Raw genomic sequence first — 25,387 nt, 5'->3', positions numbered from 1 at the left:
TATTCCTGAGGAGTTTAGGTAATCTTGAAATCGAGCGAGACGTAAAAGTAGCAGTTGCACACACATTCTAAACTTCTATCAAAATTGAATAAGTTTCGCTTAAGCTAAATTGATATACTTTGAACCTAATAAGCCCAACCTCTAGAAGAGTTAATTGCATTCAAAGTACTTGCCTTTATGAATTTAATTTATTTGTATTACTCCTGCAAGTCTTCCGGATTTTCTTTTTCATTTGTACCATTTTTTGCAAAATTTGTTTTTGCGCTCATCTTCCGCCAACCTCCTTCTACTGCGCCGCAAATTTATGTTTATATGCATACTCTTCACCTTATTTGGCATGGCATTCATTGCGGCACGTATAAAAATTGAATTACATTTGCTTTGCACAATTTCCGGCCTCGTTTGCCTTGCTGTGGCGCTTGCGTTTGCCGCACGAAATGCAACACAGTTGCAACAGTGGCAACATTAACCAGCCAACAAATAGCGCACAAACAAAAAAGCGTGAAATAAAGAAATGACAGGGAGAAAAAGTGTGCGGGGGTGTACAACGACAAGAAAAGAAGCTGCTTAATAATAAATACTAAATTGCATTTCTTTTTGCGCGTCGTTCGCAAAGCTTCTCCTGCGTTCCACCAGCTGCTGTCCAACCAGCCGCGCTTCGTTTTATCCCCTTTTACATGGGTGTGCTTCGGCTTTAACTGCAGCACGTTTCGAGCGAAATTTACATTGCGCAAATTCTATTTATTTATTTTTCATAACTTATAAATAGATTTCGCCTTTTTCTGTTTTTTTGCTGTTTTTTATGAAGGCTTCACAGGCTTCTTAGCGGTTTGTATGGAAGTTTTGTGTCCAGGCGAAAACCGCACAAAGTAGACATAATTCTGCAGCTGTTTCTTCTGAGTTTGAAAATTCGTTTGCGTGATTACATGAAGTGAAGTGAAATTAGTTTGGTGTGCAACCTGATTATATTATCGTCATTTGTGGTTAACACTTACTTACGGACTAACGTTCCGTAAGTGGAGATATGGCAGTGAAGAAGAAATTATTTGCCATAAAGTGAAAATTTACTGCTTAGCGTTTCTCATTTTATGAGCAAATCTCGGATGCTAGTCACGCTGGCAGCTCTTTTGTAAATAAGTTCATCGGTTACTCGATATTGTGGTATTCTTTTCTTAATTACAAATTATATACAGGGTGACGCAAAATTAACGAAAAATACAAATTTGTCTCTTTCATTAGTTTTCACATTTGGCGAAGTTAAAACACTATTCCGATCATATTTGGTATGAAATTTTCTAATGGCGGCCATGAAATTTTCAATATTTTTAAAATATTGGTAATAACGGGAACGTTGTTCTTCTGTAGTGTAGCAATCCATTGTTATAAAACTCTCAGCTGTCGAATTGTTTTTGTTTTGTTTACTACCATGAATTTGTGATGAGACTGGTATGGTTGCCAGACCACAGCGGAATCGCAGAAACATGTAAAGCTGATGAACTAGCAAGAAAATACCTCCTACCCTATATACCCTAATACTTGTAGAACCGCTACCGGTATAATGGAAATGCGTCGGAGCTCCCGTATCTTCTTGTGTTCTACTACAAGATAGCTGGGCGTTGCGGAAGCTTTTGGCCCAAGATCGATCGCAAGAGATCTTTTTTCCTCAGTAAGGCAAGCCTCTCCTTAGTTTTGTAGCTTTTAACAGGCCATTGCCCTATTGACGTCTACGGAGTAAGGCTGAGAATCCCACCCGACACCATCTGCAATAGGTGTATCGAAGAAGATGAATTGGAAACCGCTCAACGCTTTCTTCTTAACTGTCCCGCGATTAGGAGTCAAAACTTAAATACTTAGCAACGCATACCTTCAGACATCCCAGCTGGTGGGAATGGAAATTAAATGGCTGTGCAAATTTGCTTTTTCTTGGCAGCGTTTTGCTAATTTATAAGTTCGAATACAGTAGTTCTTCTTTTCTATGGCCTCACAGACGACATATAGTCCAGCCATCTAACCTAACCATAATGGCGGAAAATTTAAATCATAAAAGCCTTCCGCGTCTTCATGGTCTCGACACAGCAAAATTTGTGCCACTTGTAGATGACTAAAACCGCTTATCGTGATTCTTCGGGGTGATGTTCTATATTTCTCGTCTTAAGACTTATGGCACATGCCACTACTTGCGTTTAGGCTTTTTTTTAACCGCAGAACGTTTTCTGTGTATGTAACTTTTCGCGTCCTTTAGTTTTCCTCGTTTTGAAGCATGCCAGTTGTAATGTTGCCGTATTAACGATACCAAGATTAGAACAGCTGTGCGATACACTTTTTCTGGGGCTTTAAGTCGGTTATTTTATCTCAGTGAGTTTGCCCATAACCATGCACCGAAGAGATATTTACTGTGCCAGTATTAGAAACTTACGTTTCTCTTGTGTCGATCCTCCGATGTTGGCCATCAGCCTGCTTAGTTATATAATTATTATGGACTCCTTTTCCGCAGATTGTTGGACTTGTGCTCGCCAAGGAGGGTAGCCTGAACCTAGTTTTACACTGCGGTAATTGCGTCCCGTGCGTCAAGACACCTTTATTCTCTAATGACAGCCTGGTTTATCTTTCTGTGGGCATCTTCTCGATTGTGTCTCGCGCGACGATTAATGCAGCATTGTTGTCTACGAAGCCGACTAGATATATATAGTTGGGCATTTTTAGGCTTAATAAAATATCGTAACAGATGTTCCAGAAGTCTGGGCTGAATATACATGTATCGTCGGCCATTTCGGGGCTTTATAAAGCGTCGTGACTGCCGTTTCAGAGTTCTGAACCGAAAATTGATTTTTACGTGTCCTTTAATTGTCATTGTCCTTCAAAGGTTTTAGCAGCAAGATCTTTTTTTCAGGTAGCTCGTCGTCATTATGCTAAGATATTTAGGTATTTTAAAGTTTTTTTTAAATGTTTCGATCATGTTTTTCTTATAAGTGCTGTTGAAGGTATTTTGTACATCTAGGATAGTGAGAGGAACAACTCGTCTATGTTTGTTGCGTTCTCTGTCCACTTCTCCTACACTCCTTATGACATTATCAATTACCTGTCACACAAACTGACCGATTAAAACCAAATTCTCGTGTGGAAAACTTATTTATTTTACAATATATGTATCTTCACGAAATTGGGCAGGGTTTTCGAGTACGTTTGTTAGCGATAAAATTTTCAAACAAATTGTTTAGATTGGACCACTATATTATACAGTTACCATACAAACTGACCAATCGAATAGAAGTTCCTGTGTGAAAAACTTTTTTATTTGTCAATTGCACAAAAGCTTCGCCGAATAACCGAATTTAACGTTATCTCTATTTCTTTCAGTCACCGTCTATAACTTTTAAATTCACAATTTTTACTTCTAGGAATAACATCTATTCGCGAAGCTAAGTAATTGAAAGCATTTTGTGATGATATTTAAATTGAAGACTCGAAATAAGAAGCCAATTTCACACATGCCTTCACAGGTAAGTGAAATTTCATATTTGAACACATATTTAAGTACTGTTACTACCAACACATACTAATGTACCTGGGAGCCTCACGCCATCTTTTCGCACTGTTGGCTTTTAATATAAATTTCGTGCGACGTAATTTTGCATATAAGCATTCCTTCATGAATCATTTTTGTCTTGTCTCTCTCATGATTTTTATTTGCGTTTGTTTTTCTAGTTGATGACAAACGATTTATGTGCGTTCAAACAACATTCCACAATTGATTGAAAATTACATTTTTATTCTCTACCTGACACAACATGACTCTGATCTTTTGTCGTCCTCTCTTTTGCTCTACGCTTATCGTTTTATGCTGCGTTTTCTTGTGTCGCCCATATTGCAAAGCTTTTGACATATTTGCCACATTAGACACACTCACAGCGCAAGTTTATTGAATGAATGACGGTGACGACGTTTACCAACGACAGCGTAACATGAAAAGCTGTCAAAGAGACAATTACGGGCGAAAGACCTATACTATATTTATGACTTGAACAAATTGGCAACAATTTAATACAAATGCTTCTGGCAACACCACATACATACATATACACAAATCTCTTACTTGTATAGGCGTGTATTAGCTGATGATAAGTTGAATACTGAAATTTAAGTGGCAAACAATGTAATTGTAATGAAATGCGAAAACATATTGCTTCAGTTGATCTCAAATAAGGTTGTTGTAAAACTTGACTTCGCACATACGAGTAGTATTTACGAACTTAATTGATGAACTTAAATGTGTATAATATTTTTTTACGCTCGGCGAAGTAATGGATGGAGGTGGACACCGTCACCATGTACGAAAAGATTCGATCACTTCACCGACCAATGTCATGAACAGTTCAAATGTTCCCTTGCGTGCAATGGAAAAACTTCAAGCGTGTTTATTTTTTCTTATTAAATCCCTTAGCCTTTTGAAATTGTTAGAAAATTGAGGCTCATACTCTTCCAAGTTTAGATAAGAGCTCGATTAACATTGACAGGAACAGTCGCCCTATATAGCAGATATAGCGAACACTGAATCATAAGAGTATCCAAATTATCTTTAGCATTTTTTTAAATAAAAATAATATTTCATTAATACTTGTTTCTTTTTATCCATCGTTTTTCTAACTTAAATTAAAACTTGCTTTCCTAAAAATTTGTTTTACTCACCAATCTGCTGTAATTTATTATAAATACATACTGTGAACCACATAAAAGCGTGGTTTGACTTTGAAGTAATCTATCTCCTATACTATTAATATTTTTTATTAAGACTCAAAATGCTTTTGAAATTTATTTTTAAAAGTTCAGTTTTCTAAAAAAAAAAAAAAAACCAAAATAGCTTCATATTCGAAGACCAAGAGATAGCTCGTACTGTTTGCAAAAATTTATATTTTAACACTTTTTAAGGAAAACTAATACTTTGTATGTACATATTTGCTCCCTACGAATGTCATGATTTGAGGTCTTTTATTCATAACATAGAATACACCAAGTATTGTGTAAGTTCACGTGGTTTACTTGCCCCTTTTCATTGAAGATCAATCTTAGTCGTAACCGCGAGGAAACAAGAGCAAGAAGTTTGATGTCTGAAATTTGGGGAAATTGTGCCACAATTTTTTTCTCCTTGTACAATAGCCATTACTTAATCACTAAGCATAATGCCTCAGGTCATTATACTAATCAAACAGCTACCACCATTTAAGTTTAGGGACTGAGGGATCTAAAATATTGTTTAAGGTTTTTAGTCATCCATTCCTTACATCATCTCTTCGATGAAAACAAGGCTACCGACGTTCCCACTGCGCCCCTTTTCTTCCATAGCACCACACACCACACAATACAGACTTTGCCATGCTGAGAGTCTTATTTAATTTTTTTAACCTTCAGCGCTCCTTACGTCATACAAATCGACGACCATCAGATAAAAACATGTTAAATTTTGACTCACAGGGAAAATTAAAAAATCACAAGCATGGTTATCACAGTGGATATTCTCTTTAAAATATAGTAAACGTTTCGCTTTTCTTATTTCTCTTCGATAATTGTGGCTTGTTTCGTGGTACATATATTCGGTCTAAAATCGGGCAAAAACAAAAGTTCCGAACAGCTTGAGAGTGGTAATTGTGGATAATAAAATTATCTTATTGTAACTTTTTATTGCAGTTCAAAAGCTGAAATAGTTTAAAAGAAAAGCCCATTTAAAGTCAAGATATCGTTCCGTACACTTTTTTTGGTTCACTGTATGTATGTAAAAACATTGCATATGTAAATTTTCCTTCACAAATTTCGAATTAAAATAAAACAAAATTAAAAAAAATATGATCAGGTTCTACCGAGATTTGAACTCGGATCGCTGGATTCAAAGTCCAGAGTGCTAACCATTACACCATAGAACCAGTTGACGCTTGTTCGGCTAAAATAAGAAGTCAAAATACCGACCGCTAGACCTTGAAATGTCATTGACGTTAAATTGATAATTTCATATGAAATTATTTTTATATAAGCTAATGCATGGAGAAGTATTTTTATCAACTCGCGCTCTTATGTGGATATTTGTGTGTGAGTTTTGGCTGTAATATGAGTCTGTTTTTTGAAAAATTCTTCTAAAATTAAATTTTGTATTAATGGTGACAAGACTTTCAAATATAAGTATTTACGAAAATCATGCAAAAATGTGGATTTAGCATCTTTTACGGTTTTCAACCCAACTGAATTTTAGTTGAAGTTTTGAAATACGGTATTTTCGATATCAACTCAACTCGTGAAAAAAACCGGTTGAAGTGTTGTCAAACTTCATCTTTTTGTGGTTTTCAACTCTGTGTCAGTGGGGTTAACTGAACGTCAGAAATTTCAACTATTACCAAGCAGTTGTAGTAAAACATTATTGCATTTATTTCGGAAATATGTTAATAGAAAATGAAAAATAGGTAAAAATAAACTATTCTATTTATAATTTTATACAATTTTAGTGAATTAATATTTTATACAAATACAAAGAAAGGTGAAACATTTGTTGAGCTCGCGAATCGCGAAACTAGATGAGGCGAGCTACTATTAGGAAACAGTAAAAAATAAAATTAAGAGACCGTGGAAAGGGTTTTGAACGTAAAGAGCCGATGCAATCTACCATGTCTAGGAATATGTTTTCTGAGAAAAATTAAATTTTCTAAGAGTTTTGCTGCTCTTTAGTCATTTGTGTTATATCCACTGTACACAAATATAGACTAGCATAAATGCTTTTGAAAATGTTAAAAAAGAAAGAAATTTCTATTATTTTGAAATTCTTCGGAAATGGTGGATAAAATCACAAAAACTAAAAGAAAAATAATTTACGAGCGACCTGTGGCCGAGAAAAGTAAGGGGAACTCGTGGTGGAATTTTTAAGGATAAAAACCGTTTATCTCGATTTCCGCCATAACAAACAGTCCTATAGGAAAAAGTTATGTGGCAATACTGTAGGTAATGAAAATATGAATAACTTTTGTATATTTAACTTTTCATCTAACCTCAAAATTTATGTCAAAAATTAAAATTACCAAGGCTTTGGGTAAAATTCGCTGCAAGCTTCCTTTCGTATGTTCCAAAAACCTGATATTTTTTTATTCAAAATATATAATTTCTGTCCTTATTTTGACCTAATGTCGAAAAAAACTCTAATTTCAACCGAAAATTCTCACAATTTTGTTCTGTAGGTGAATTACATGGGCTTCAATTCATCCGAGTGGAGTTATAACCGTAACAGGGATATTTGAAAAATGTACAAGCTGGGAATCGACTTCATAAAGTACTGAAACTGCGCTGTTAAAATTTTGAAATTTGTCGTATTTATTTCTTGTTTTATTTTTTTATGCTAAAAAATAACATATTTTTGTTTGAAAACTAAATGCTGGCGCCGGTTATTGTGAACTAAACTCTGCTCATCTTTGTAGTTGCAGTTGATTGCTCCGTAATTCTTTGCCGCACTTGCCACACACCAGCAGGTTATTTGCGGCCTCACTGCTGCTGAGTGCGGGCGGATGCACTTAAATATCTTTTACATTCTATAAATATTTATGTGCATTTGTGCATATGTGTTTCGGTTTGTAGTTTATTTGCGAGTGCAAACTCGTGTTGTACTAAAATGGGAAAAGTAAAAAGAAAATTCGTATTCCTGAAAATGAAAATAAAAACAAAACATACGGCAAGCCAAAAAATAGCATTTAATGCTGCCGGCGGGAGGTTAAATAAACCACAAACACAAAACAGGTTTTAAGTCAGTGTTCTGATGCGCTTGGTTTTCGAAGAGAGTGAAACTTTATGTTGGTGCATTTATGGAAGTATGTGGCCTTGGAGATCCCACGAATGATTTACGGTTTTTATTTGTTGATTTTTAAGAAAAATATCGTACAAAACAATTTCACTCTTGTTAGGATATTACAATGCTTTTAGGAACTTTCACGGAAGACAAATTAATTTCCTTTGAGCAAATAAGTCTAGGCCTCCGAAACTGTTATGTCTGTTAATATAAGCGCTTGAATCAATGCTTTACCTCGAATCACCCCAACAATTCCTGAGTGGGGCTTTTGCTGTTTCACGAGGAGACAACCCAAATTTTGCGGAATGATTAATAATGACGTTCTTCACCTGGGAACGTACTCTTTTGACCACCGCTTGTCAACAACACATCAGTGGCAGCTATGACGAATGCATCAGCGGCGATGAAAGATTGCTGTTGCGCACAAATTTCACTGTGGTCAAAAGATAAATGCAACACGAATGTGTTGAATGCACACGCCCGTCACATGCCCGTCGCCTCTACAACAGTTGCCTGCCGCCAATTGTGTACCCATCTTTGTTGTCAATTCTGCTGCTGTTGTTGGCCCCTATGCCTTTGCCTAGCTTGTCACCTGTGTTAGCAGTATCTTTCTATTGCGAAGGATTCGTTGTTGCTGTGTCAAATGTTGACTGTTCGACATCGGAGGCGAAAATGTTTGCCCTCCCACTAGCCTCTTGCTCCTTGTTGCCGCAAAGTCAAGCTGCAGCCAAGCAGCGTCACTTGACCGACTGGGTGCAACACAAGTACGTTGTGTATGTGTGTGAGGGCTTGTAGGTGGCTGGCGATATGTGTTTGCGTTTTGAGTAGCTAACATGGACACGCATATGTGGTTTGTCTTCGTATTCCTTTTGCATCTGTGTTGTATTTTGCTTGTTGGCATTGCATTGATGCATAAACGAATTTGCATTTTGTTGACTTTGTAAAAGAGATTCAAAATTTCAGTGGGAATTTGTAGTGCAGCAGCTGGCGCCAATTGTGTGCATGCGAGTGTGCTGGCCTGAGAGCATGCGGCTGCTGCTGGCCGCTTACTGCCTTCACCGCCGCCTTCCTCACCATCTACATTGCTGTGGACAATGTGTATTTTATGTCACCCGTGTGTGCTGATGCAAAGTTGTTGCGAAATGCAGCCCCTCGGGCCACTTCAAAACAAGTTTGTCAATCACAGCTGCTCTGTGGTAAATATCATTTCCTACCCTAAATTGTGCAGATAAGTCAATTGTGGTGCAATAAGTTACTTGTCGTCTGTATCATAACTCTAAGCAATTTTAAGGAGAATTGAGTGGAACTAATAGGTGACAAACTGTCTGAGGAGCTGTGACTTTTATCGATATTTTTAATAAAAAAAAATAAATATTATAATTTATTTTAGGATTTTAAAGAAATTTCACTTTGAAGCAGAGATACTTAAGTTCAAATTTTAATCAAGACATATAGTATTATAATTGCTTTTATCTTAAGTTTAACATAACGTTGGGAAAATATTAAAATTTCGGAAATACAGGGTTTGTCCGAAAAGTAATAGGACTGAACCAGTCGTTACAATTCTTTAAAAACTTTCAAAATAGGCTCGTTCTGCGTCGATGTAGCGCTGCCAACGCGAATTCCAAGAATGGAAGGCGTCACAGAAGACATTTCTGGAATAGCCTTGAGAGCCGAGGTTCATGCTACTTGGATTGCCTCTGTCGTCTAAAAATGTTTGCCTTTTATCGGGTTTTTCAGACAAGGAAAGAAAAAAGTCTGGGGAAGGCACATCTGGTCTGTAGGGCGGCTGCGGAAGCGTTGGGATGCCGGTCTTGGTTAGATAGCTGTTCACAAGAAAGGCGGTGTGAGCCGAGGCGTTGTCGTGGTGCAACTGTCAATCGACTGCGATGTCTTGTCGGACAAGATTGATACTTCGTTTCAGTCTCCTGAGGACGTCCACGTAAAGCTTGACGTTGACGGTTTGTCCAGGAGGAAAAAATTCATGGTGTACGATGCCTTTGATGTTAAAAAAGACAAAGAGCTTCGTTTTCATTTTGGATTTGCTCATTCATTAGCGTCCTCCTCCCACCCTCCAAAAAGGCCTGGTGCCACCGAAACACACCACTTCTTGCTAAAGCAAAATCTAGTTAAGCCTAATGATTCATATCCAACGTCTCTGTCGCAAAGTTACCGAGTTTCACAAAGAATTTAATCGCGTGCTTCTGACCTAACGAACGCAGCTTTTTCGGCTTGCACCACTCACAGAAACACGTCGCGCGAAAATGTTTGTCCTGACTCTCCAGGTGCTCGGAGACAACTGACCAGCCGCTCGTTCGTTAGCTAGGAACGCCCTCTACAGAATCCAGTCCTATTACATTCCGGACAAATCCTGCATTAAAGCGACATTAACTGTTCTAAGAAAAAGCAAGAAAAAACATAAACTTCGATTTCAACGAAACTGTGGTATCTTTCACAAAGCTTCTTACAAGAACTTTAATCAGTCAATTTGCTATATGCTATAGTGACTCGATCTGAACAATTTATTCGGAGATCTCATTATTGCCTTACGCAATAACCCCTGCCCAACCTAATGAACCCGAGTTTACAATAGCGAACCAGTAGTTCTTCCTTTTCGATGTTTGACGCCAATTGGAGATTCCAAGTGTACATAGCTAGGTTCCTTTCCACCTGTATTGGAAGTCTTCCTTTTCCTCTGATTCTCCCGGCGGGTACTGCGTCGAATACTCTCCAATCAGGAGTGTTTCCATCCATTCGGACGACATGACCTATATCTCGTTCAATCGACTGCGGTATTCGCCGTGGCCGATGCGCAAAGGACAATAAATCTTCTGTAGAACCTTTCCCTTGAAAACTCTATATGCTATAGTGATCCAATTTCGGCCATTCCGAGAAACGAGTAGCTTTTTGTTGAGAAAATGATAGGTGCAAGATATCTCAAAAACTGAGAACTAAATCGCGTATATACCAACAGACGGTCATGGCTAATCGGCTCATCTCATCATCCTGATCCGTTATGTATAAATATATTTTAAGGGGTCTCTAACGTTCTCTATAATATACACTGTTCAGAGTATAAATACACGATTTGCCACATTCCAAAATTAAATTTACACGCTTTCCTTTTCAAATCGTAGGCACACGCATATATGTATTTCTTATTCGATACTGCGCTTATCGGTGAGCTTGTTTTGAATGCGTGTGGTACACCGCAAATCGCTTGTCGCCATCGTGTTCACCCGCTAATGTGTTGCTGTTGTCATTGGCAATAGCACCGTGGTTGCTGCTCAACGTAATATGTTGCCAGATATCGCCGATATTTTTGTTGTTATTGGTGTTACGCACGCAGTTAGGAATCGGTGGAGTGTTACCGCCGAAAAAATGTCGGCAACAACAAACATGCGTGTTAACAATTTCGCCGGACAAGTTGCAATAGAAACAACAATAATACTAACTTCAAAATGCACAAAAAGCAATTTTAAAAGCAAGCACAACAATACGGATATTTACAGCTACTGCAGCAGTGGCAATATCAGCTTCGGCTTCAGCGGCAATATTGACCAAAACCAAAACAATGACAACAACAGCAGCGTAAGCAACAACAGTTGGAAAACATTGGAATTGCACATACATATGTTGGATGTTGTTGCAGCATGTGACTGTGTACGCTGCAACATGCAACACGCACTCCTCGCCTGCATTACACGCCTGCTGCACATGCTCAATATGTGCGGTGTACTATGTTGTGGCATCGGTGTCACTGTTGCGAGCATGCAACATGCGGGGAAGTTAAAGGGGGAGCGGGTGAAAATTTTTAATAGAAAAATTGCTTAGTTGTTAGGCAGGCGAGTCTATCAGTTAGCGATTGGGTGCGGCAGCTCCCAGCGCCGCACTCAACTTACAACCCATTTGCGCCATTACAATTGGTCGGGGTCAGTGCGAGGTGTGTGCTGTTGGCGAATTTAGCTGCGGTTTGCTGCAAATGCGCGAAATTAGCCGAACGCGCTTAAATGTCGACTAAACAATAAACACTCACATGCACACACACACAGGCACAGGCCCTCAAATTGTTTTCGCTTCGCGTTTTTTGGGCACACACGAGGTGTTTAACTAAAGAGATAATGGCGTTGCTCGGGGTGACACGGTGCCATTTTACAACGACAACTGAAAAGCTCTGAAGCTTATCGTCAGGGCTTTTGGTGGATTTTTAGATTTCGAAGATTACAATTAAGTGGAGGAGGATTTCCTAAACTCAATTAAGGACATAAAGTTAAATCAACTTTGCGAATAATCGATTTTAAACATAGAAAAAAACTGAAAAACATGATAGATAAAGTGTTCATAAATATCTTTCGGTTAGTTTGAATACCACTTTATGCTATAGTCGTTTGATCTCAACAATTTGTTTGGTGTTTGTAGTATTCGGACAATAATCTAAGTGAAATTTCAAGAAGATATATCATCAAATTAAAAAGTTGTTCGTAATGGGACTCGTTTTTCATCCACCAATTTTTCCTGACCACTACAACTGTCCGATTTCGGCGTTTTCAACAACTAGGCCTCTATTTAGAAGATAATCGCAAAATTTCATATCTCAAAAGCGAGAGGCGGACAAACTGACAGACATGGCTATATCATATATGTATATCATATGTATAGGTATACTATATATTTTATAGGGTCTCTGACGGTTCCCTCTGGGTGGCAAATTTAATACAGGGTTTGTCCGGAAAGTAATAGGACTGAGTCAATTAAAAAAATGTATTGAATGTAATGTCATGAACCATAGATTTTGATAAATTTAACATCTGGGCAATTAAACGAATACTAAGTGGGCGGTCTGAGTTCAAAACTTTACGCACACAAGTCACATTGTCGGTGTTTGTCTAAGTCACAGGCCTTCCAAACAGGCCTGGTGCCACCACTTCTTGCTAAAGCAACATCTGTGTAAGCCTGTTAATGTAATGTTTGTCCTGACTCTCCAGGTGCTCGGAGACATCTGACCAGCCGCTCGCTCGTTAGCAAGGAACGCCCTCTACTGAATCCAGTCGGTGCGCGCACTTTCCGAAGTACACTAGCGGTGGAAGAATATTAGTCCTATTGCTTTCTGGACAAACCCTGTGTATCCTGTTCAGGGTACAATTATACAAGTCTGCAAAGAAAAATAATTATAATTGTTTTGTTTACCTTTAGTTGTGGGTGTGCTGAATACGAAAATAAGTTATTCTTATGGTATCATTTTCCCGTCTTTCTAATATCATCGTGAATCGTTCCCCTTGCTCTTCACTTTTATATCTGGAGAGTAGTCGAGATGGGCATGAAGAAAATGTAATTTAAGACTCTTAGACCTAAAGCTTGAAACATTCCGCTGGCGATTTGTTTGTAGTTAGCGTCTTTATTTTATTGCCAAAAATTTTCTCTATGACTACTTTCCTTGAAAATCCATCATGGTTGTCAGAAGTGTGGATCAGTTGTAAGCCATTCGATGTCTGGTCCAACGAAAACATATTCTTTCAATTTTGCTTTTGAGAGACCAAGAAACTTTAATATTTAGTCTTCTTCTTTATTGACACCGCTTACGCGGTTATAGCCGAGTTTACAACATCGCGCTAGTCGTTCTTCTTTTTCGCTGTTTAGCTCCAATTGGAGATTCCAAGCGTAGCCAGGTCCTTCTCTACCTGATCTTTTCAAGGGAGTGGAGGTCTTCCTCTTCCTCTGCTTCCCCTGGCGGGTACTGACTGCGTCGAACACTCTCAGAACACTTGGAGTGTTTTCATCCATTCATCGGCTCCGCCGCTTTGTTGTTCTTCAGACAGGTAATTGCTTTTCCATCTTCTTCATGGTTGGGCAATGGAACGTCCGCTCCATCGTCATCAATTGGGGAATCGGGTTCATCAACTTCTGGTGTTAAGCTTTCACTACCATTCAGCAGATTGGAGAAGTGTTCTGTCCATAAATTCAGTAAGCTCTGGGCATTAGCCACTATATCACCTCTGCGAGTTTTACAAGAGTATGCTCCGGTCTTGAAACCTTCTGTTAGTCGCCGCATCTTTTCGTAGAATTTTTGAGCATTATCCTTGTCGGCTAGCTTGTCAAGATTTTCGTACTTACTTACGAATCTCGGCTTTTCTCCTTTTTTGTCTGCAAATATGCCTCCCTTCTTCTCTATTAGAAGCAACTTCTATCTCTTGAAAGTAACTTTAACAAGTAAGGAAGGGCTAAGTTCGGGTGTGTACTCTCGCACCGAACATTTTATATTCCGCTTAAAGTTTTATTCCGCTATCATCATTGGTTTCTAATGATAAAGTGATAATCGTTATATTGGAAGATTTCATTATACGTCATTTACATATTTTTCAAATACCGTATGGTTTTTGTAAAGTTTTATTTTATTTATTTTTCTTCCGTATAATTTAGTGTTTCTGACGTTTTTTGTTAGTCCGTTAACGCACTTTTAGTGATTTTCAACATAACCTTTGTATGGGAGGTGGGCGTGGTTATTATTCGATTTCTTCCATTTTTGAACTGTATATGGAAATGCTTGAAGAAAACGACTCTGTAGAGTTTGGTTGACATAGCTATAGTAGTTTCCGAGATATGTACAAAAAATTTAGTAGGGGGCGGGGCCACGCCCATTTTTCCAAAAGAAATACGTCCAAATATGCCCCTTCCTAATGCGATCCCTTGTGCCAAATTTCACTTTAATATCTTTATTTATGGCTTAGTTATGAGACTTTATAGGTTTTCGGTTTCCGCCATTTTGTGGGCGTGGCAGTGGTCCTATTTTGCCCATCTGCGAACTTAACCTTCTTATGGAGCCAATAAATACGTATACCAAGTTTCATCATGATATCTCAATTTTTACTCAAGTTACAGCTTGCACGGACGGACGGACGGACAGACAGACATCCGGATTTCAACTCTACTCGTCACCCTGATCAATTTGGTATATATAACCCTATATCTGACTCTTTTAGTTTTAGGACTTACAAACAACCGTTATGTGAACAAAACTATAATACTCTCCTTAGCAACATTGTTGCGAGAGTATAAAAATGGCTTCAACTTTATGTAAAGCGGTGGTAGAAGAACTTTATGAGGCGGCACCAAAGTTTCATGTGCGATATTCTATGTTTATATTTAACTCAATGTTATTTAATTAGGGTACTCACAACCCGTCGTAAAGCATCGTAAAATTATAAATTTTTACACTTGTTTAAAAAAATTGTTGTTGTATTTCATACAAAAATGAGTTTACACATTTACAATCTCAATGCTATGTTTTCGAATCGGTATAACTTATAACTTTATGAAACTTGTGAAAACCCTAAATATTAACTTACTTTTTTGGAAAAAACTTTTCGAAAGAAATCTGCTTCGTTATTTGTTCATATGCTGGCAAGCACGTTATGCTAAAAACAAACTTAAATACACGTGTTTTGAAATGTAAAAATACATGTACAAAAATGATGCTCCTAACACTCGTGTTGTTCGCCATCAAATTCTGACAGAATGGCCTATTGGCGACCTAGTCAACATTAATTATATTTTAGCTGTCAACTTAACTTCAATTTCAGGAGCACATCCCCTCAAAATCACCACGATGGAAATAAAAAGCAAGTAGTGTACAAGCATTGCAAGAAGAGATTGCGACGTGGAATGAATTCTAATTAGGCACCAAAAACACAGTAGCTTGGTGGAAAAGGGTACACAGCGAGCTTTCTTCCAGCCATCAAAACGACATCGCACACGCAAAGCAAAAGGCCAAACCAAAGAGCAGAACACAAGTACATGTAAAAAGTGAAAATTAACGGAAACCAACCAAAAATTGACAAATGACAATGACGCACGCTGGAAAATTGATGGAAACAATGTGCCAGAAAAAAAGTTTAGATAAACCTATTTGTCTTCGAATACGAGCATAAAAGCACAATGCCCGTAAAAAGAACGGAGGCTGTCTACCAAAGCGAAGGCATGTTGCCTAAAAGTAGAATTCGCCGAAACAGCGTTTCGCGCCTGTGGTCGCCTGTCAATATAATGTGGCATGTTGCAGCCGCAAGCGCGGGCAACTCGGCTCGAGCAGGCGACCGATTGCCATGCGTGTGGCATCTTGAATTTCAATCACGTTTTTTATTAGCACGAAGTGTCATTTATTCAATTTGCCAAAAGCAGCAGGGGCCGGCGGGGTGTAGAGGCGTGCAGGCGAAACAAGACCATACCAGCGCTTTAGAAGAGAATAGAAAAGCCATAATTTTGTGCATGAAATGAGTAGCTATGTCACAATTGAACAGCATCATCAAATTCTTTTTTTCCGTCGCGCGAATGAGGAAAATGATGAATCGAAAAGTGCGAAACGCGTTGTTGGCGTCTATAGTTTCGGTAGCTGTCGTTGAAGCGCTAATAAGCGTTAACATAATGGTAATTTAAAATGACATCGCTCGAGGACACTTTACAGTGCAGATATGTATGTAGATTTTGACGTAAACGTATTTATTTACAGTTTATATTTTTTACTTTTTATCTCCCAACCTTTGTGAAAACACAAAAGGACGCGGCTTTCTGCGGCCGGACAACGTGTTTATTCGGCCACGGTGAAGGCCTGCCAATAAGAATTAAGTAATGATTTATTGAATTACTTACGTTTAAGTACAAGTTGAATTTTAAGTGTTCAGTGTTGTGCAAATTCATATTACGAGCGGGTTTTAAAGCTCCTCAAGCGGCATTGTTTTCTTTGTGGTTCGCCTAATAAGTCGCATCTATTTGAAGAAGACGAAGAACAGGGTGACTTTGAGCCAGCTTAGCCATGCCACCTTGTCCGTCTGTACACAAGTCTTTCTTTCAAAAATTTTCATTGGGGGCGTCGCAAACCCTTCTCACTTTAGCTCGCCTTCAAACGGATGTTCCTTGGCTACCCAGAGGATACTTGGTCTAGGACCGAAAGTCGTGAGCTGCTTGAGACATATGTATGTAAAAGAACCGTTTCTGGCCACTCCTAAGTGAATGGCAAACAGAGAATTTTTCTCACTTGCGTGAACTTGTACAGATGACTCTATCCTCCAGTAAAGAAGAGTTCCTCAATTTTTGAATCAGAGACAAGGCGTCAATTTCCAAACAATTTTTTCAAATCCGACCGCTATGGTGGTTGTAGATCATACAGACTAATCGATCAAAATTAATAAAGATCTTTTTAAAAGTTATAAAAGCCCTAGATATTTAAGACGAGTTTTATATACTGCTGAACAGAAGAATAAGTCTCAATTCTCTGCACTTTCTGCATGTAACGTCGTTACTTATGTCCAACAGGCTGTTGTTGCTGTAACGGGTATCTAATCCTCGTTAGGATGGTAAATATTAAATAAGTTGATATCGAGTACATCCAACGGTAGGCCCAGGAAACGTGCTGTTTCGACCATATGGAGAAGAGTGTGAGATGTGTACGGTTAGCAGGGCAAGCAAGTGGTTAGTGTTATGCGGGGACTCATTTCACGCTGGACATATGCTTGATATGTCAGGGTCTATTCTAGCTAAGTAGGAGTTTAACGTGCTACAGTATCCAGAAACAACCGGCTCGTATGTGATGCCAATAGGGTCTGACCTGATAATAAGAAAGCAACCGTCCAACAATCGAGACCGTGTGAGCTTCGCAGCTCCTAAGACATTCACTATCACCCTGATCCGTCTGTCAACCCTTTCGGAAATTTCGTTATGTATCGTTTTTAGCGACTTACATATATCCTGAACTGATTCGGCAGTCAAATGGATAACACTGTTGGCAGTTTTATCTCGTTTCCTGAAAAGCCCTTGTGGCCTGAATCCAGTATAAATGCAGACCTTTTCGGCAGTCACAATATGTAGTGCCTTCCTGCTTTTGAGGACATTCTCTGACGTAGTTTGCTTGAGATAATTTCTTTGATTATCGGATGGCAGTCGACGTATATAATTTTTTGATTGTTTCCTACATTGTTAGCTGTCTCCACCGCTTTCGTCATTGCAAAGACTAGCCTTTCTAATACAGCCGTTGGAGCAGCTTTTAGCGCCCACAATATGTAGAAAATAGCGTGACGCTGTAGCCATTTAAAACACACCAAAGTACCGTAAAGCAAAATTGCCTTGACTACCGCCGTGTAATACCAATGTATGGTCCATGTAGAACCACGCATCTCCATACGTGCATATAAGTCACCACTGGTTTCTTTCCTTCTCTTCTGCATGTGGAGTTTCCACATCAGTTTCCTATTCAAAATTACTCCCAGGTAGAGCTTTTATTCATGCTATTAGGGCATGCTGTATCCGGGCTGCTTCAGACTGTTAATGATTGCATTATTGAGACGGATGGATGGATTGTCGAGCGCTCTACTTATGCCAAGAATGACGCCCAGAGGATATTCCTTATACTCTGGAGCTCTTTCTATATTCAAGGTTAGCAAGCGAAGCATAGTCTGTGCTAATGTACGCTTAGTATAGTATGCACGCTATACTTTCAATATATGAGCCTATAGAAGATCTTTAATATGGGCGTCTAGAATTTTTGTCAAATGCCTTCAGAAGGAATGATGGACTTCTTTGGCCGCCTTCGGAATGAAAACGACCCTCGCCTTTCTCCAAAGGATAGGTACAAAAGGCTTAAAAACATCACAATATAGATATGTTAAGATAAGGTAAGGTGTTTTCTTGTTAAGTATTCAGAAATTAAAGGAATTTTAAAAGCTAATTTTTGATAAGATTTATTTGAAAATTTGCAAAATCTGCATTTTAATACAAAACTTTTTAAACTTTATTCCGTAATTGATAAGTTCGTTATTGTAAATTTTTTTTATAAATATTATTAAATTCTACAATTTAAGGCAATAACAACAGTTTGCATTTACTATTTTGTTAAGGATTAAAATGAAAAAATGAAATAAAAACTTAAAACCACTCAACATTAAGAAATGTTTACTGCCTCCGGTGCAGTATGTTTGAGCAGCTAAAGTGATGCCACTGCCCCATATTGTTATTGTAGATTATTATGTCCGAACCCCTGGAGGTGATTCAACGCAACAGTGTAGCTACCAACCAACCGCGCTTGCCTTGGTATTATTTTTTTGTAATTTTTTTTTGTTTTTTTGTTGCATTTGCTTGAGGTCGCCCCCAATGATGAGGCGGCTCTGCCACTGCCACTGCCACTGGATCGTAGATGTAAGCTTGCTCGCTGGAACATTTCCGTAGTGCTCACCATAGTGATTGCTGGCATTGAGGCAGATTAAGTAACCGCAACTGCACCTCAATCGCTCCGCACCACTCGCTGCTAACGCTACAGTGTGCGCTGCTGCCAGCAGACCAGCAGAAATTGCCATTGAGCTTTACTGCCAAAGTCGGCAGCGCTTGCAAATTGTTGAAGTCGTTCAGCGTTTCTTCTTCCTCTTTGAGTGTATATATATGTATACATATACATATATGCATGAGTAGCTGTGTGTGTGTAATATCGTCTTCATAAGTTTATCTGCTTGACGCTGAAGGACCTTTGACGAATTACTTGCCCTTCCACTCATTATATAGAACATATTTCTGATGTTCTTATTGTATATGTAACAAGAAATTCCCTCAGCAGCAATATTTGCAATTTATGTTACACTATTGGAGCTGACCACTTTGGTGGTCATCTTCTTTGCATTTGCTTCTTATTCTTCTTAGGCACTTTACTTCCACTTTCACTGCCCGTTCCCTTCGCTGCCCCTGATCTCCAAGGCACGTATATATGCATATTCTTCACTAAATGCCAATGTTTGTAACATTCATTCCTTTTGTCAGGCTTCAAGCGTTCCTCTCGGCAGCCCGCGCCGTCCTTCGGTTATTGTGGTTTATTGTAAAATCGCTTAAGTAAGAAACTTTCACATTTCTCTTCTTCTTCCGCTTCTAAGAGCCTTTTGCTGTCCCTTCTGCCTGCACTTGGTTAGCATCTTCGCCATTTTCTGACGCCATAGTACTTTAGCACCATGGTATTTAGTTTCGTTATCTATTTCCTTTCTGATATTCATATTTATTATTTATTATTTTGTAATTTTTTTTTTATTTTCCTTTTTCACTTTTCATTGTTTGCCAGTTTCGGTTGTAATAAATTGAAATTTCGCCTAAAGGCTTTTTGGTTGTGGTCACCCTCAAGTTATTGAAAACTTGCAGCGCGCTCTCAGAGCTGAGTAGAAATTAATAACGAAGTTCTTAGCATATACGAGTGCGTTGGTGGGTGCAAATCAAAATAGTCTATAAATAGGCGCTTACGCACAAGTGTGCTCTGCGAAAGATGATGTACGCTGAAGGCATACATGGAGAATACTAAATAGCCTGAGTTTAGACTACAAAAAGACAGAGTGAGGAGCAACTTGTATTCGGTAGAGCAACGTGCGTAGCAAATTAAAAGTAAGGAAAGTGAAAGATCGCGACATTTGTGTTTTCAGTTTAAATTAAGAAGTACTCTTAATGTTTTCGTAATCAGTTGCTAGTCAATAAATGTCATACGATGATATATGTGGACAATTTTGTTATATTAAAAGTGGTGTGAACTGACGGATCTCAAACCACACAAATGTAATTTTCATAGCCACATATTACCATGTTCTATAGCCCTGCACAATCTCATCATTTTGGTTGACGACCAACTCTTGTGAGATTGCTAGATGCTTTTGACGTAGAATAGAACGCAACAGATCTACTGAACTACTTGCCCTGAACAAAGTTCATCTTGCCACATCAGTAGAGGTTCTTAATGGACTTAGACACAGTCTATATATCACAGTCAGATATATAGGCACTATGCGGTAAGGCTTAAACTTTTGTCGGACGCTTGTTGATCAGGTTGTATGGAAGGAGGTGAGGTTGGAATCATCCAGACATTTTTTTCTCCATCTTCCAGCTTTTGAAAAACTGAGATTGAAACATTTCGGTAGTCTTAACTTCGTTGAAATAGAAAACATATCCAAAATTGACATTAGAAATCACAACAAATTTTTGATAGGCTCAAAGCCTACCAGTTAGGGTCTCATATTCTAGTATATACAATGGACCGTGGTTCTAAATTATCCACATGGACCCTTAATAGGATCAACCTCTTTTGAAAGATAAATTAATGAAATGAGACCTATACCTATATGTTATGTATACCATTTGATCAAATTTTACCCGGACTAGAGATGAAATTACATTTTCACGTATTCTAATTCAAATCGTTATTTTCACCTTCAAAATAGGCTCCTGTCCTGCGGATAAGAGTACAACCATGTCAACACTTAAGCCGGTTTCCTATACAATTTTTATAAGCCTGTGCTGAGATAACCTCCACTGCTTTCAGCGAATGATTTTTATGGGCTTCTGTACACTCATCTGAATTTTCCGAAACGCATTTTTCAATTTCGGAAATGATGACTCTCATGTCTTGTTTGGTCGAACCCAAAAACTTCGTTATTTAAATTTTCCACATAAAGTTATCTTCCTTTTCCGAACCTCACATCGATCTAAATGAAACAGTCCGAATCATATTGGATCACCTTGTATGTGGAAATCCTGTGAGAAGTCAAATTCTTGATATGATTCAGTGTAACTCAATGTTAAGTAGTCTGACGATACTTTCACTTTGGTGTCTCAGAATATCACCAGATTTTTTTTTAATAACACAAATATTAATATAAAGCCGACGGTTTAATAAAATGTTAATAAGGTGGGAAATAAGAGTTACCAGGTTGTTATCTAAGTTTTGTTGTTTGATAAGAAAAGTACAATTTTATGATTCAAAATACACTCTATTATTCAGTATAATCTCCCTGAACAATAATACACTTGCTCCAAGGATCCCCAAATTGGTGGATGCCACCTCTGAAATGAGAATCCGAAAAGTCTGCAAAATACGATTTAACAGCCGTTAAGACCTCTTTATTTGATGAAAAACGCTTGCCACGCATATATTTTTTAAGTTCTGGAAACAAATAGAAGTCGCTGGGGGTCAAATCTGCTGAATACAGTGGATGCTCCAACAATTCGAACTTCATGGATTCAGGTTCATTGATTTTAGCCATTGTCAAAATGCTCTTGTGACACGGTGCATTACCCTGATGAAAAAGGAATTTTTTCTTCTGCAAACCGGATCTTTGTTCACGAATTTTTTCCTTCAACTGGTCCAAAAGGTTTCAATAATATACAGAATTATTTGTTTTACCAGTTTGCAAGTAATCCACAAACAAAATTCCTCTCGCATCCCAAAAAACTGATGTCATAACCTTCTTAGCCGATTTCCTGACACGAAATTTTACTTAAAATATGGCTCACACTGCCTAAATCTCTCTCAGTCCTGTATTTTGGGTATGATTTCTGCTGTTTATGCGCTTTTTGGACTCCCTTCACGTGGATCGTCTTCAAGGCTTGTATGACCAGGTTTAAATTCAGCAACCCATCTTTCCACTGTTCTAATTGTAGGTGAACAATCATTATACACTTTTAACATTCGTTCGTGAATTTCTTTTGGTGCTACACCTTCCACAAATAAGAATTTTATCAGGGCACGATATTCAATTTTTTCCATTGTAAAAGAATACTGTGACACTGCGAAACTAAATAGCTTGTAAACAAAGAATGAATTGACAGATTGAAATGAAACTTCACATATGTTCAGCGTGTACCAATAAAACAAAAAAAATGTTGGGCTAGTAGCAACACCCTCTCTTATCGAACGACAAAACTAACTGAACAACCTGGTATATTTAAAAAATAAACGCATATCTCATACTAAATATAAAAGAGTCACAGATATAACGACGATTTTCCAGTTAAGAAAGATAGTGTTGACAATGAAATTTCATGGGTTGAGTTGTCAATATTTTGTATGCAATGTGCGAATGTGTTAGTAAACATGTTAGCTAGCGCTGGCTTGAACAACTGGACAGATCGTTCGATTTGTCACTCTCTCACTCTTAGATAACTGAAAGCAGCTATTTTATTATCTTTCTTGCTAAATAAGCTCTGTAAGTAGTATTGATATTTAGTTTTTTTTTATATATTGGTTAGTCGAAAAAGTATTTTGTATTTCTAATCAAACTTCAACTTATTTCTTTTTATACGTTTATACGAAGAAATAAATAGACAAATAACTACCATTTTGGTCGACCACTTTTTGCCATTATACGAAAAGACTATTGTATGATGTATGCCGCAAATGCTTTTAAAATTAAAAATTTTAACATTACAATGGATGTGCTAAGTCATAACTGTTTCACTGCGGTCTGCCGATAAAATACGAAATATTGCACACATTTCTTATGAATTCGACAATGATGAGACAAATCGCTTTATTGATTTTATTTATGCATGGATTAAAGGAGTCTACATACAAGTATACATTCAACCTAACCTCAAAATAACCTAAACGGAAAGAGCAACAAACAAGTGACTCACAATGCATTTGCCGAAGAACTCAGAATGACTTATGTGCATAAATAATATGATATAAATACATACATACATATATATGTAAGTGTGGAAAGACATCTATATGTATGTGCGTGTCGCCAAGTAAGTGAATAAGTTTGTTTGCTGGCAGGCCGGCGATAACAACACTTAAGCGGGCGACCATCAAATCGTGGCAACAATAAAAATAAACAAGCGAAACAATAGTATTTAGAGACTGTGCGGCGTTGATTGATGACTCGTAGAAAATTTATGAGTACAAGGATTAAACGTATAATTTTTCGCCGCAGCAAATTGACGACGTAGCAGGAGACAAAGTAGACAATAATATGTGTTTGTGCACATAGTTGCCGTGTGGGTGTGGGACTGTATGAGTTTAGTTGCACGAAAGGTCAGCTAAAGAGTTTGAGGGTTTTATATATACATATATTCATACGATGAGCTGTTGTTGATAAGGCATAAAAGGCAATAAAACCACAACCGCTTCGCTTGTTCCTTTCTTAGGCCGCTGTCACAAGCTATTTGCGCCATCAATTCAGCTAGTCAGTCGAAAGTCGCAAGAACAATAGACAGATAAATGATAAAGCATGGCAGGGGACAGAGGTCGAGCGAAATGTCTATTGTTTGTGTAATGTAAGAGGGAGACTTTTGATAAAAACTTAGCCACTGCTAGTGTTTGAATGTTTGAATATCGGTGACAACGAGAAGACCATTAATATCGCATGTAAAAGGCGTAATATAACTAAAAAGCAGGAGATGGATAAGAGCTATGCTTTCAAAAATAGCCGCAAAAGTGTATCTGAATCTCTGTAATAATAAATAGTTTTCGCACAAAAGCTATCTTTAGTAGATTTCGATGGCGTATTTTCCCACCTCACTTCAAAAATCTTTATCAGTGTCATATATTACTTTGTCTCTAAAGTGCAGCAGTTATTTGTTATCAAACGCATTTTCACTAAAATCAATCCTTTTAATATTTTTTGCTCTTTCCGCATACTTCTACGGCGCATCACCACAACTGTTTTTACCAAAAGTAGAAAAACTTAAATGTCGCTAGGAAAATTCATAAATTGTCAATAATTTTGACAGTTGCCGCTTGCGGTAATTTATTATTGAGATATCGCACGTGCTTCGGATGCAATCTAGTTGACCGCAACGGACCGCATACGAACGCCGTGCAGAATGTGAAACATTCTTTCGTCAGCGTGACCGGCTACACTTCATTTCACTCCATCCCCCAGCAGTCTGGCCACACATAAACTATAACTTTTATGTACTTTATTCCATTTTCAGCTCATTTTCTCATTTCTATATTATATTCGTATTGCTCCTTTGACGTTTTGGCTAAAGTTTTGCGTGCATGGCCTGCAAATGAGTTTCTTACAGTTGTATGCACAAAGTACATATCCTTCAAACGAATGAATCTATGGATATGTGTATGTATATATGTATGCATGTATATATGTATGTATATATGTATGTTTGTATGTTGTTTATTGCGCAAACACAATTTACCGCTTTAAGAATTTTCTCCAACACAACTATGAGGGCACATGTTTATATGTATGCGTGATTTTAGCTGAGTGGTCGTTATTGCAGTCGCTTGCTGTGTGACTGCTAAGACGCTAATCTCCTTAATTCTTCAGTGTTAACCTAATTTGTGATATTAACGAGCAAAAAAGTATGATGTGGGTATATATTTAAGGGGAATCATTCTTCTGCTAAAAAAATTAGAAAGACGGCATTATGTATGTATATATGTAACAGCGGAGGTGGCAGGAAATATTACAAATTTTTATTTTTCAAAAGTCAGTTTATAATTTAAAAAATGGTTAACGTAGTAATTTATTTGCCTTGAAAAGGAAAATGAATGGTAAAAAACGGTAATAGAGCAGCATTGAAAACTGTAAATATATTGAAAATAAGCTTTGACTTTGATATTGCGCCGAAGAGCATTTAAAAATTCAAGACAGCATTGAAAGGTAGGTAGAGTGTCAGTCTGATGTTGCACTTAGGCGTTTAGGAGGTCAATTCAGAAATCAGCGGGACTAAAATTCTCTTATTCCACTGTCTCCTCTCTGAACCATCCCGTGCTTCTGTTGAAGTTCATCAGTACAACAAATTGTATCTGTGCAAACTCCGAAA

General features: G+C 37.9%; 1 protein-coding gene and 1 non-coding gene across 3 annotated transcripts in view; one reads left to right on the top strand and one right to left on the bottom strand.

Moving 5' to 3' along the window:
* The window catches only part of LOC126766372 (uncharacterized), a 277,536-nt gene that overhangs the window by 46,410 nt on the left and 205,739 nt on the right, over window positions 1-25,387 (top strand). The window contains exon 2 of one of the 2 annotated variants that reach the window (XM_050484175.1): window positions 3,399-3,500. The exons of the other annotated variant lie outside the window; for it this stretch is intronic. The gene's annotated coding sequence lies outside the window, so the exon portion shown is untranslated. The remainder of the gene's footprint in view (window positions 1-3,398; window positions 3,501-25,387) is intronic. 2 annotated transcript variants of the gene reach the window in all.
* Window positions 5,844-5,915, bottom strand: Trnaq-uug (transfer RNA glutamine (anticodon UUG)). Its single transcript has one exon. It is a non-coding gene; the product is annotated as a tRNA-Gln (tRNA).

This window comes from Bactrocera neohumeralis, unplaced genomic scaffold (assembly GCF_024586455.1).
Source record: "Bactrocera neohumeralis isolate Rockhampton unplaced genomic scaffold, APGP_CSIRO_Bneo_wtdbg2-racon-allhic-juicebox.fasta_v2 ctg100, whole genome shotgun sequence".
NCBI classification, from domain to species: Eukaryota; Metazoa; Arthropoda; class Insecta; order Diptera; family Tephritidae; genus Bactrocera; species Bactrocera neohumeralis.
Note: the sequence above shows the minus strand (reverse complement) of the source record. Positions and strands in the feature narration are given on the sequence as shown.